The following is an 11,352-nucleotide window of genomic DNA, read 5'->3' on the forward strand; positions in this document are numbered from 1 at the left end:
TCTTTTATAACCTTTGAAAACAATTCCTATTGAAAACCAAATTAAACAAGCCTACACTGACAAGCAGGCAGAATAGTCTAACGGATCCTTCTCTATTTCTCATTTCTAATGATTTATCACTTTCACTAATTGGGTTGGCAGTCTTGAAAAAGTCCATTTATAAAATGACAAGTTGTTTTGACCACAGCGGCATCCACAGTAAGAAAAGGGGAGGTGGGGGTAGGGGTGTGTGGGGAATACATCATTGTTGGTCAGCATTAAGGACAGTTATGAAAGGTTGTATCTTCTTTTTCTTTAGTTCTAAGTGTTTTACATTGTATTTTTGTCACGTAGAAGCATGACATGAATACCAAGCTTCACCAATTTCAAAAGAATCCTCCGTTACTCTCCCTATATCATCACTAAAAATCATCACCTCCACCTTCCCCCCAGTCCTGGGTCTGGATTCTCAAATACGTCCTGGGAAAAAATATTACCTGATGTACCAGAAATACCCATTAGTCTAGATTTTGTGGTTTGTGCAATTAACTTTAAGATTCTGTACTTTATTCTGTTGTGTATTCCATACATAACACAACTAAACCAATTAAGTTGGGGGGGTATTATTTTCTAAGTAGCAGCATTTTCTCAAGCGATCTTATTTCCCCTCAGAGAAAACTTCACCAGAGAATACCTTGTTTAGGAGGTGTTCTTTGGTTTTTGAGGTTTTTTTAATATTATATCATCCCAAATGATTAACAGAAAGAAGGAATCATCTAATCTATTTTATTATTTTTGCACACAGAATAAGACTTTGCACCACTATACTTCTTCAACTGCCAAAAGATTTTAAAGAATCCCTGAAGGATAAGAAATAACGAGCCATCAACCAGGATGACATAATTCAATTACCATACCTCAAAAAAAATCACCTTGCCTGCAGACTAAGAAATTTCCCTGGACAAATGGGACCAACATTATTAAGAACACTTAATTTCTCAAGAATTAATTAAGTATTGGCAGTATCTATTACTAAAGGCTAACTGTACAATTCTGGAATAATCTTGCAAATACGAGACAATGTAAGACTCTTCCCAAGCGTTACATGGATAAATTAAGTGTATTTGTGTTACCACTGATTTTAGTACCGCTGATCTTTCCCAGATACAATAGAACTTTTTTTTTTCCCTCCCTATTTCAGTCTGGTAGTATCTTAAGGCTTCAGCAAGAAGGCTATTATAGCGGATCTACGGTTCGTAACTTCCCCGCCCTTTGGCTATTGGGGAAAAACAGAGAAAGGTGCTTCAGTCGTAATAAAGAAAGCCCCTCAGAAGAGCCAAAAAAGTAAACAAGCAATACTCGTTGCTCCCCCTCCCTTCAGGGAAGAATGGAATTGGGAGGAGGACGTGGGGAGAGAGGCGGGGGAGACTTTTAAAATGCGAAATGTTGAGGCTGGGGTGAACTTACTTAAGCCGTGTGCCTCAACTACAAGCCAACCAACGCAGGAGGTAACGCGAACTCACTTAGCCTCCGTGCATCAACCACACAAGACAAGCACGAGTCAGCCTCCAGCCGAGACTGCTGACAGCCCCAGCCGAGGGGGGCACCGGACTGCCCACCGAGGCGCTGCACCGGCAGGCCTTCGGCGCAGGCCGCCGCGCCTACCAGGGGGCACTCCGGGAAAGGAGGAGGGAGGGATGCTGCGAGCACTGCCCCCACCCCACTCCGCGGGTCTCGGGGCCAAAGCGCTGCGTTACCCGCCTTGTGCCTCCCCTCCCTGCTGCGGTACAAGGGCGTCCCGCGCGGCGCGGCCCCCACCCCCCACCAGCGCCCTCCCCTCAGGTCGCGGCGCCGCCGCCGCGGAGGACCCGCGGGGCCGGTGAGGAGGTGCGCTGCCTCAGGCCACACAGAGCCCGCTGGGGTGGCGCCAGCGGCACCTCCTCCCCGCGGGGAAGGGCGGCGGAGGATGCTCTGCCCCTCCTCCGCCCCCCGGAGCGGGCCACCTGTGGGAGCGAGCCCCACCTGACAGGCCGGGAGGCCGCCCCCCCGCCCTGCGCGGGGACGGAAGCGGCGGGCCCCTCGCCCCCCCGCAGGGCAGCGGGGGATGGGGGGTGGTAGTGGGAGAGCGGGTGCCCCGTACCTGCCTGCCTCTTCAGTACCCAGCACCCGCAGCCATTCCACCGCCACAAGCAGCGGAGCAAGCGCTCGGCCCCGGCCCGCTGCCCCCGTCACCGCCGCGGCGCTGCGCCCCTCGGCCGCCCCGCCCCCTCCTGCCCCGCCCCCGGCGCGCGCCTCCACTCTCGCGACGATTCGCACCCACCACCCCCCCGCCCGCCCCACGCAGCCTCCGGAGGCGGGAGGGCGTCACGTGACGGCTGCCGCCGCTCCCCCATTGGCGAATGGGAGGCCGCCCCGGAAGTGGCCGCGGGAGGGCGGGGTGGTGTTGGGTGGTTGTGCTCAGCCCTATTTGCGCGCGCGCCCGGCCTGGGGCTCGCGCGCGCCGTCCTGGCCGTTACGGCCGTTACTCGGCCTCCGGGGACGCGGGGGCCCGCCCGCGTGCCGTACTCCTCTCTCGGGAGCAAAACCCAGCCTGTGCCTGCCGGGCCGTTGGAGGGACACCCCGCCTGTCCCTGTCGGGTCTGCCCCGCTGGCTCTTCCCGGGCGCTGTGACAGGGGAGCGTAAGCTGGGTGGAACTGCCCCCCTCCTGCGGCACACCCGCCGGGGAGTCTTTGCAGTCCTGCTCGGTCCCATCCACAGCAGCAGCGTGGGTCGGCACAGTCAGGACCAGGATCTGCTCCGCGGCAGATGTGCGGTGTGGCACAGAGCTTGGCACTCCTCTCCGTGCGGGGCACAGTAGTTACAGCCTTTGCAAAGCCCTCGGGAGGTTGTGTGCCTGCGAGGTGGGTCGTTCCTGCCTAGTCAGTCTGAACTGGAGTCTTGCCTTCTGGTTGCTGGTGAAAGCCTCTCATGCCAGGCCTGCTTTCCACCTGGCTGGCTGGCTCAGCAGGGTGGATGTGTTAGAGGCTAGAATCTGGTTTCGGTCAGACAAGGCACAGACAGAAGACTTAAGCCCTGTCTGAAACTCCTGCGCTGTTCCTCCCTTCCCACTCCTTTTAAAACTCAATGCTGCCAGAGTCCCCTGTACATCAGGTGTGCTACTTAGTCCAGCAAATAGGCAATTGATTTTCAAATCCTCAAGAGTTATGATGGAGATCTGTATTTAACCATATGTGCTGTTGGGGCCTCGGTTTTCTTTCTACTTGCATGGAAACAGTAGCCTCATGTAGCTTCCCAACATTACTCCATTTCAGCAGCAGCTCCTTCAGACACTAACCTGACAACAAGGACACAAATGAAGAAGTGTGTTGAACGACACGCGATGGATAGTCTAACGCTGTCAGCTAATGACTTTGTCCTTCCCCAAAAGGGAGACTCCCAGAATCTGAACAGGTCTTTCTGAGACTTGGCATACCAGAGTGAACCTCAGGAGGAGGAACAGCAGAACCAGAGTTCCACTGTGGCTACAGGCACAGATGAGGCGGCATGTGGTTGCAACAGCTTCTGGAAGACAGAAAAGGAAGAGACCCCAAAGCTGAATTCAGCAAGAATCCAAAACTCTCTGTACTGGGGGAGTGGGTAGGAAAGAAAAAAAGAAAAAAAAATCATAAAAAGGTGCTAGCCTTGTAGCTTTTGCAGTACTGGGGGATTTCAAAGCCTCATCTGTCCACTTTACAGAGAGAAAAAGAGATAGACAGAGGCTACCCTGACTTCCTTTTAAGTTGCATTTTTCTTCTGGGTACAACCTGAGCCCTATAGAAATGATACGAGAATTTTTGCTACTGGATTTCCATTACTTTTCCAGAATATTTCTGCTTCTGTCTTAGCTTCTGTTTTTACTTAAGCTGTGGCTTTTATTTCTGTTTAGTCCTTGATCATAGGCTGTTTCTGGGTTGTGTAATCATTTTAGACACTTTAGAAGTCAGAGGAGTCACTTGCTCATTTTGCCAACAGGTAGATAAACTACATTTTAATTTACCCTAAAAACTAATAAGCTGCGTGACAAAGCCCACAAACGATGCACAGACTAGGTAGATAAAAGAAACAAAGGATAACTGGTTCTAAAGTATGTCACAGTGTTAGCTAAGTGGAACAAATGAAAGGTTTCTCATATTCCCAGAGACTGCAGGTCCCTATGGGATGGGGAGAAAGTAAATTAATAACAGAATCAAATTTAACTGAAGTTGGTCATCATTTCAGTGCCCATTGAGACCAGCCTGGCTTGGAAATACACTGTCATTGGAGTAAAAAAAATTTAACAGTTTTGCCCATCTTCAGCTAACCAAAAAAATACCTCTTTTTGGCCAACTCCTTCATTCAAAATGTTTTTCAGTTTTTGTGATAACTAAAAATTCTGTAAGAGGGTTTTGTTGGTTTTCATGTGTCAAGACTTACAGTAAGTAAAAAATTTCCAAAACAAATAGATCTGGAAGCAATGTAAACATGAGAAAGCATGCTTTAACAATAAATTCAAGCCTGTTAGTCCCTTTGTTTCATAATTCCCCTTAGACTCTTCAGAATAATGAGTTCGTATGGCTCCCTGCCAAAACCTTGCAAAAAAATCAAGATTTACCCTCATCAGGAAACTATGAAACATAACCCACAGCACACCATTGTTTGTCAGAAAAAATGGTTTTTTATACAATAATAAAAACAAGGATAGCTTTGAAATAGTGATTTATATTTTTTTTACAATTGATTTAAATACTGCCTGCGTAAAAGCACAGGAAACTTGGCTGGTCAGCCAACACTTCTTAAAACGTATATTAATTACGAAGAAATAGAGTATCGGTTTCTGGGCTCTGGTATTTTGTGTCCTGTTCAGTTTTATACTTTGCAGGGCAGGGCCTGGCCAGTTGGAGCCCTTCCCACTACCCCCAGTCAGGGAGCAGGGCAAGCCAGGGACAGCCCCAACCCGGGGCACCAGGCCCCTCAGTGGGGACAGGGATGGGTCAAGGGCAGGCTAGGATGGCAGTCCATGTGTGAGGGGCAGGATCAGGCCCGGGGAGGGGAACCAGTATCAGGCGAAGCTGGCTGGACAGGACCATGCACCCATGCTGTTTTCTGCTTGCTCTTTCAGTATCAAAAATAGACATCTTCAGAATCTTTTTGTCAGAAATACTGTCGTGTCCCTGGAACCATTCTGACTCACTGCACCTGTCTTTTAAGCTTGGTATTTTCAGGATCACTGGCTTGGAGCAACTTGTTGAAAGATTATCTCAGACAGACTTATATGTCATCTCTCTAAGGTATTGAAAGCCAGTTCTATAAAAGGAGATGAAGAACTAGTCTGTGACTTTATGGACATTTTTCATCCATTTTCTTACTACTCCCTTAGATTTTTTCCCTCTGTACATGAAAATTACACAGTTGCATGATTGTGTCAGTGGTTTGTTGGGGTTGTTTTTATGATACTACCTCTAAAAAATGTCCCTCTATAACTAAAGCTTTATTAAGTTCACCAAGACCTTAAAATATATCCTATAAGCTACACTTACAAGGACAGCCTTCTCAAAAGCAGATGGTAATATATAATCTTTGTATTCCTACCTTTAACAGGAGGCATAGCAAACGCTTCTTGTCTCAAAACCTGGGTAAGCCTTTCCATTGATCCCCTTGCAGCAAGCTGGGAAGGATCTGCCATGCTTGATACTATTCCCCCCCCCCCGCCAAAATCTAAAGCTCATAATGTAACAACTTCATGAATGACTTTTAGTGGCTTATCTGTTTATAACTTACCCTTCTGCTCCCCAGCCCAGCTACCTGCTTCTACGTCTGCACTGCTTCTGGACTGTGCCAGCATGAACATTTGTGAAATCAAGCAGTAAATGAGATTGAACTGAGAAGACTAGAAAATAACCTGCTTTCCTTCCTTTTTGCTGATCCAGTTCACCAACATAACAAATGTGTCAGCGTGGCACTGGGGGTAGCACAGAGACAACCGAGAACACAAACAGCTTAAATGGCCTTGTTCTGCCAGCGAGTGCATACCCATGTGTTGACTTGCTTTGACATTTAGACCCTGCTTAGCGTCTCCTTGAAAACACTCTTGACACACCTACCAACTACAAAACTGGAACTCTTCGTTTGAGTGTGTAATTTCATTAGTCATCCTGTCATGAATCTTTGTCCTGGGCTGGACCACGGCCTTTGTCTCTGCCAAGGGTTGGTTTTATGGCATTATGGTATAATGTGATGACATTTTCTGGATTCTTTTCACTGAATGTTTCATGTCTGTTGTTTCCAGTGACATGTTTGAGAAGTCATTTTTATTTGCGTGTTCATGGCTATTTTAACTCCTTTTTTCAACAGTGAAAACCTAATAATCTTTATATATGTAACTATGTTGTGGCTATTACTGTTTTTTCTTTCCCTGGAGTTTGGTCTGTAACCTACTTAAGTCATTTTCCAAAACAATATGCATAAAGGGCGTAATCCAGAGACTATATACTGAATTCATCCCTCAGCTGGCCAGTTATGTCCTGCTGACAAATGAGTTCTCAGAGCCAACTTAATAGGCCTTTTAATGCAAAATGGAAGGCACCACAAACTAACCTTATCAAAAGCTGCATTGTACTGCACAGAGATGGTTTCAGATGCTATGAGATTCTTATCCAAAGGCTTGGAAGGCTCTCTGGAATCACATACTTTCCGTGCATTGTGTTTACTTAGAGGATGCGATAACGCCGCCACTATGTTACACAAGAACGTACAATAATACATGGAGCTGGCTGGGAAGCGAAATTTTTATTCTACAGGAAATTCCAGCTTGTCAATACTTTGTTTCATCGAGCGCTGGAACAAAACATGTTGGCTCTGCAGCCTTTCTGGCAAAAATGGAACAATCTATTTCTTTGCCCGCAGACAAGCCTGGGGAGCCAAGAAACCAACTGAGCAGTCGGCGTATTGCCAGGGAGCTAGATAGCCAGTCGGCTGAGCTACAGTAAGCAGCCAGCTTGGTTGGATTTCTGGCCAGCAGCCACAGCCAGATCATGGCTTAAGCTTCTGCAGAAAGTTTTGATGGAACCAGGATGATCCAGCATTTCCAGTGCCAATCTGTTCCTTTAGAAAATGGTCAAACACCCTCTCAATGACTGACTACTGTCAGAGAAGAATGTAACTGTATTACACTTTGGATTCCTTATGGATTTCTTCAGCTTTTGCCTTGTGATTTATGCACACATTTATTGCTAGAATGAGCTGATTAAATCAATGATTTTTTCCTTAAGGATCAATGATGATACCCAAGCCCATGAAGGAGTTTTCAGGGTGTCCTTCATTGCTAGTTTTGTGATTATTGTTATTCAAATAACGTTGCATGCCAGCAATACCTAATAGTATCTGCTTGTGTATGCCTGCTAACGAGAAGGTACAGTTACTGTAGACAATACACTATTAGATTGAAATAGACTCTTATATCTGGTATCAGATAACACACTGTCTCATTGTCTTCAGTGCATATTTGTGGATGAATTTAAGTTAGGATGAACTTGCCAAAAATGCAATAATGAGGCAAATACATCTTCTGAACTAGGTAAAAGATACTGATCTTTACTGGGTAATTGGTAACATTGGGGTCAACACCGATACGGAGAGCCCCCTTCGTTGTCAGAAATAGCTGTGCTCAAGTGCTCTTTGCTGAATGTGGCCTTAAACATTATTGCAGAATTCTTGCAATGTTCCAGTTATTTTTCCCTTTTGGTGTATTTTTGGAAAAGGTATCAGACAAGTTTGTAAAAAAAATTACATCTTTGCCTTCCTGCAGTTTACAGTTATGGTATTATCATTAAAGGTATCATCAGCTGCTTTTTTCAAATGTTTAGATAATTTCTGTTGTGGGAAAAACCTCATAATTTCTTAGATCTGCAGATACTGTACACTCTGTACACTTCCCTCATTTGTTTCCAACCAGTTGCTGCATATACTTCCTCTTTAAAGCCAGAGATGTCATATACCGTCGTTACTTCTTCAACTGTGGTAACTCCAGGGAACAATGAATTCCCTTGTAAATGTTTAGTGGTAATTAAATTTTCTGCAACTTCATCTATTTAAGTAGTCTCTAGTAGTCCTGCTGTGAAATCAGAGGAACAACAGATGCTTTACTGAGCTACATTTCAAGTCTTGTTCCTTCCACATATAAATAAACCTGACTCTTATTTTCTCTCTCAGATTCAACTACTGTAGAGATGCTACAGCAGTTTTGGTGAATCCCATGCTATTACCATCTGGATTACAAAGTAATTTTATGGCAGTTGCTTTGTTTTTCATTGACCTTTATATTTTCTATGCATGGCCCAGTTTACTGCTGTTTTTACAGAGTTTATCCTTGAACTGGGAATTGTTTGCATTGTGAGTCTTTTCCCATAATGAAAATAGTTTAATGTACTGTTCATTATGTTCTTTCTTCTTCATTTTTGGTTTTGGTGGATTTGTTATACACTTTGCTGTGCGCTGCTGCAACTTATCTTAAAATGTGGTCTTCATCTCAGATGCAATAACTTGAGCATATGTTTAAGTTTTAAGTCAGTCTCAATATGTCTGTTTGGATTGTCTGGTTTTGCCACACACCAATAACTGCTGTTGTGTGTCATTTGAGTCGCTCTGATTCTTAATTTCCTCAAGTGTTCCCACATACTCAAAGATTATTTCATTTCCTCCCTAATTCATTATATAAAAGAAATGCTTTTTAAACATGAGCGCATGTTAATGAAAGTGTTACTGTGTTTTCCATCAAAATATTGAAGGGAAGCTACCAAATCCTTATACTGCTTGGTGACACCTTTTCAGCAACAATGGGAGTATTGATAGCTTCTCCCAAACTTCATTTTCAGTTCTCTCAAAAAAATCAAAAGAAACTAGGAGTGACAAGGAATCAGTTGCCTAAGACGAACTAGGAGTACCTCACTCCTCCATCCGCATGGTTGTTTAAAAGCTTGCTGTAATACGAAGAATCCCGAAAAGCCTTATGTCAGTGAGAGGGAATTATTACCCCAGGGGGCTGCCATTGTGAAAAATGGCCACTGTAACGCTCCTTTCCAAGGACCTCTTTGCAAATCACTGTTTGAAGATGGAAAATCTTGGCGAGAATGAGACAAAGAATAGAAATGCCTGAAAGAAATACTGTGAGTTCTTCCCTACCACCATAAGATTTCTCAGTAGCTGTTTCTGAGCTGCCTTTGCTGAAGGCTGTTTCATTTTCCCAAAGAAATTTTTCCAGGAAAATTTCTCAGCTCGGAAATGTTACATTTACACGGCCTATTGAGAACCAAGTAAGTTTAATTTTTCAACTGTCACTGAAGCTGATCAGAGCAGAAATGTAGAATGTAAACGATGTCTGAAATGTATTTTCAGAATACATCTAGTTTAGCTGAAGTGTTGGGAGTGATGATTACCGCATGGACTCCTGATGTATGGAGTACAGCATCTGGAGTCTGTTGGGCCAGTAATGGGAGGGGCAGGGTAATGATAAACTACGCCTGAGTCTAAATATGAATGATTTAAAAAAATTCTGCATCTAGAGATGTGTGGATAATGATCACAGTAATGTCCATAATAGTCTGTCATTAAGTCAAAGGTGCAGCTTGAAAAAAGCAAGCCTGGCACTTTCTGCAGGAAGCAGCTCCATGATTTTGCTTTGAACAGTAAGACCGCACGTGAATGGAACAGATTGTAGCTTCTAAGAACAAGTCTTCATATTTCTTTGTTGCAAAAATGTGACATACAGAAAATACAGTATCTGTTGCGGAGCAACAAAAATGTTCCACGGTATTATCAATAGTTACAGCTTACTTGATTGCGACAGTAAATTGAGTTTTTCAAGAGTCAAACGTAGCTTAAAATTATACATCTTGGTAAGACCATTTATTACTGGGTACTTTAGACCATGTACCAATGATGTATGAGTTATTCTTTTAATTAAGAAAAATAAGTTTGTTGAAAGGAAAGTATCTTCTTTGTGGCCATTGATGCTTTAAAGCCATGGAAATATATGTACAAAAAAAACCCCAAGCCATTTTTCATTGGTTGAAAGGGGAATAATCCATTGTCTGCTTGCTCAGTTGCAAGAAACTGCATTAGGAATATTTGAAAATGTAAAAAAAGTATATTAAAATCAAATTGTTTGAACTTTAATGTTGTGACATCATTTACAACTGATAAGACACTATTCTATCTATAAATGAATGGAAAATGAGAATTAATATTTGCTTTCAGATAATTGCCCAGGTCACGTGCAGCATAGTAAAGCAGATGTGCTATAGATGGGTCAGAATTTGATCCTGAAAGCTATGTTGTAAAAGTATTAAATTATTTTTTTTTCCTTATCTGCCAATAAGTTTCCAGAATTATGAGCAGCTTTTCATTTCATTGGCTTTGAATACATGGAAATGTTAAGGCCTGTCCCTGCAAGATGGTTATCATGAGAGATTGCAGTCAAAAGGTTTCTTAAGTGTTTTCCTGCTACTGAAAGTTAGGTAAGGATTGACCAGCTGTGATTTTCTGTTCTTTAGGGGCAGTGAAGATGGGGTACAGGAAGGAAATTAGTGGCTGGAGCCTCTATAATACTCATATTTCTTTATGCTAAAAAGTCTATGATAGTTATTAAGTGTGGAACCATCCGATCCTTTATGAACTGAAGTTAATAGTATAATAAAGTCACTGAAGGTTAAGTTACAATAATGTGCTGATGATGGATTCTTTAGTAATATATCCTCTAAAACACATCATACCAACGGAGAAAATGGAAATGGATTTCATTTCCCCTACAAGCCTAACTTTACAATTTTTATATCAGAAAACAAAGTTACATTAATCTGATTTAGCTTATTCATCAGCAAAATGGTATTGAATTTGCAGCTCATTGAAAGCATTTTTTTATTGTTGAAAGCTGATTGATATGAATGGTTTGTGTGGGGAAGAACTTCAGGGTTTCAGAAGAAGCACTGAGGAGTTTGCATGCGGCTTTTGTTAGGAAATAGGCTAATGCTTTGTCTTAGCATGGCTATATGGTATATTTGAGGGCAGTATATATGTATATGTGAGAGAAAAATACACACTGTGCTAGAGAAAATACCTTATATTCATTAAAATAAAGTGTTCCACTGACGCCTTTAATTTTTAATGTGGGTGTTTTCCAGTTCCGTTCAGGAAAGATAATGATGCACACCGCAGGTGAAGGAGACTTGTCAGAGCTAGGAGTGCTGCTCACATCGTGGACTGAGGAACAGAGTACCGTATAGACAGACCATTATGGTCCCTCAGTCTTCAGAAGCATCTGGGAGAAGGCAGAAAGTGAATTTAAAGCTACCATACACTGC

The sequence above is a fragment of the Gavia stellata genome, chromosome 1, assembly GCF_030936135.1.
Source record: "Gavia stellata isolate bGavSte3 chromosome 1, bGavSte3.hap2, whole genome shotgun sequence".
Classification (NCBI taxonomy): Eukaryota; Metazoa; Chordata; class Aves; order Gaviiformes; family Gaviidae; genus Gavia; species Gavia stellata.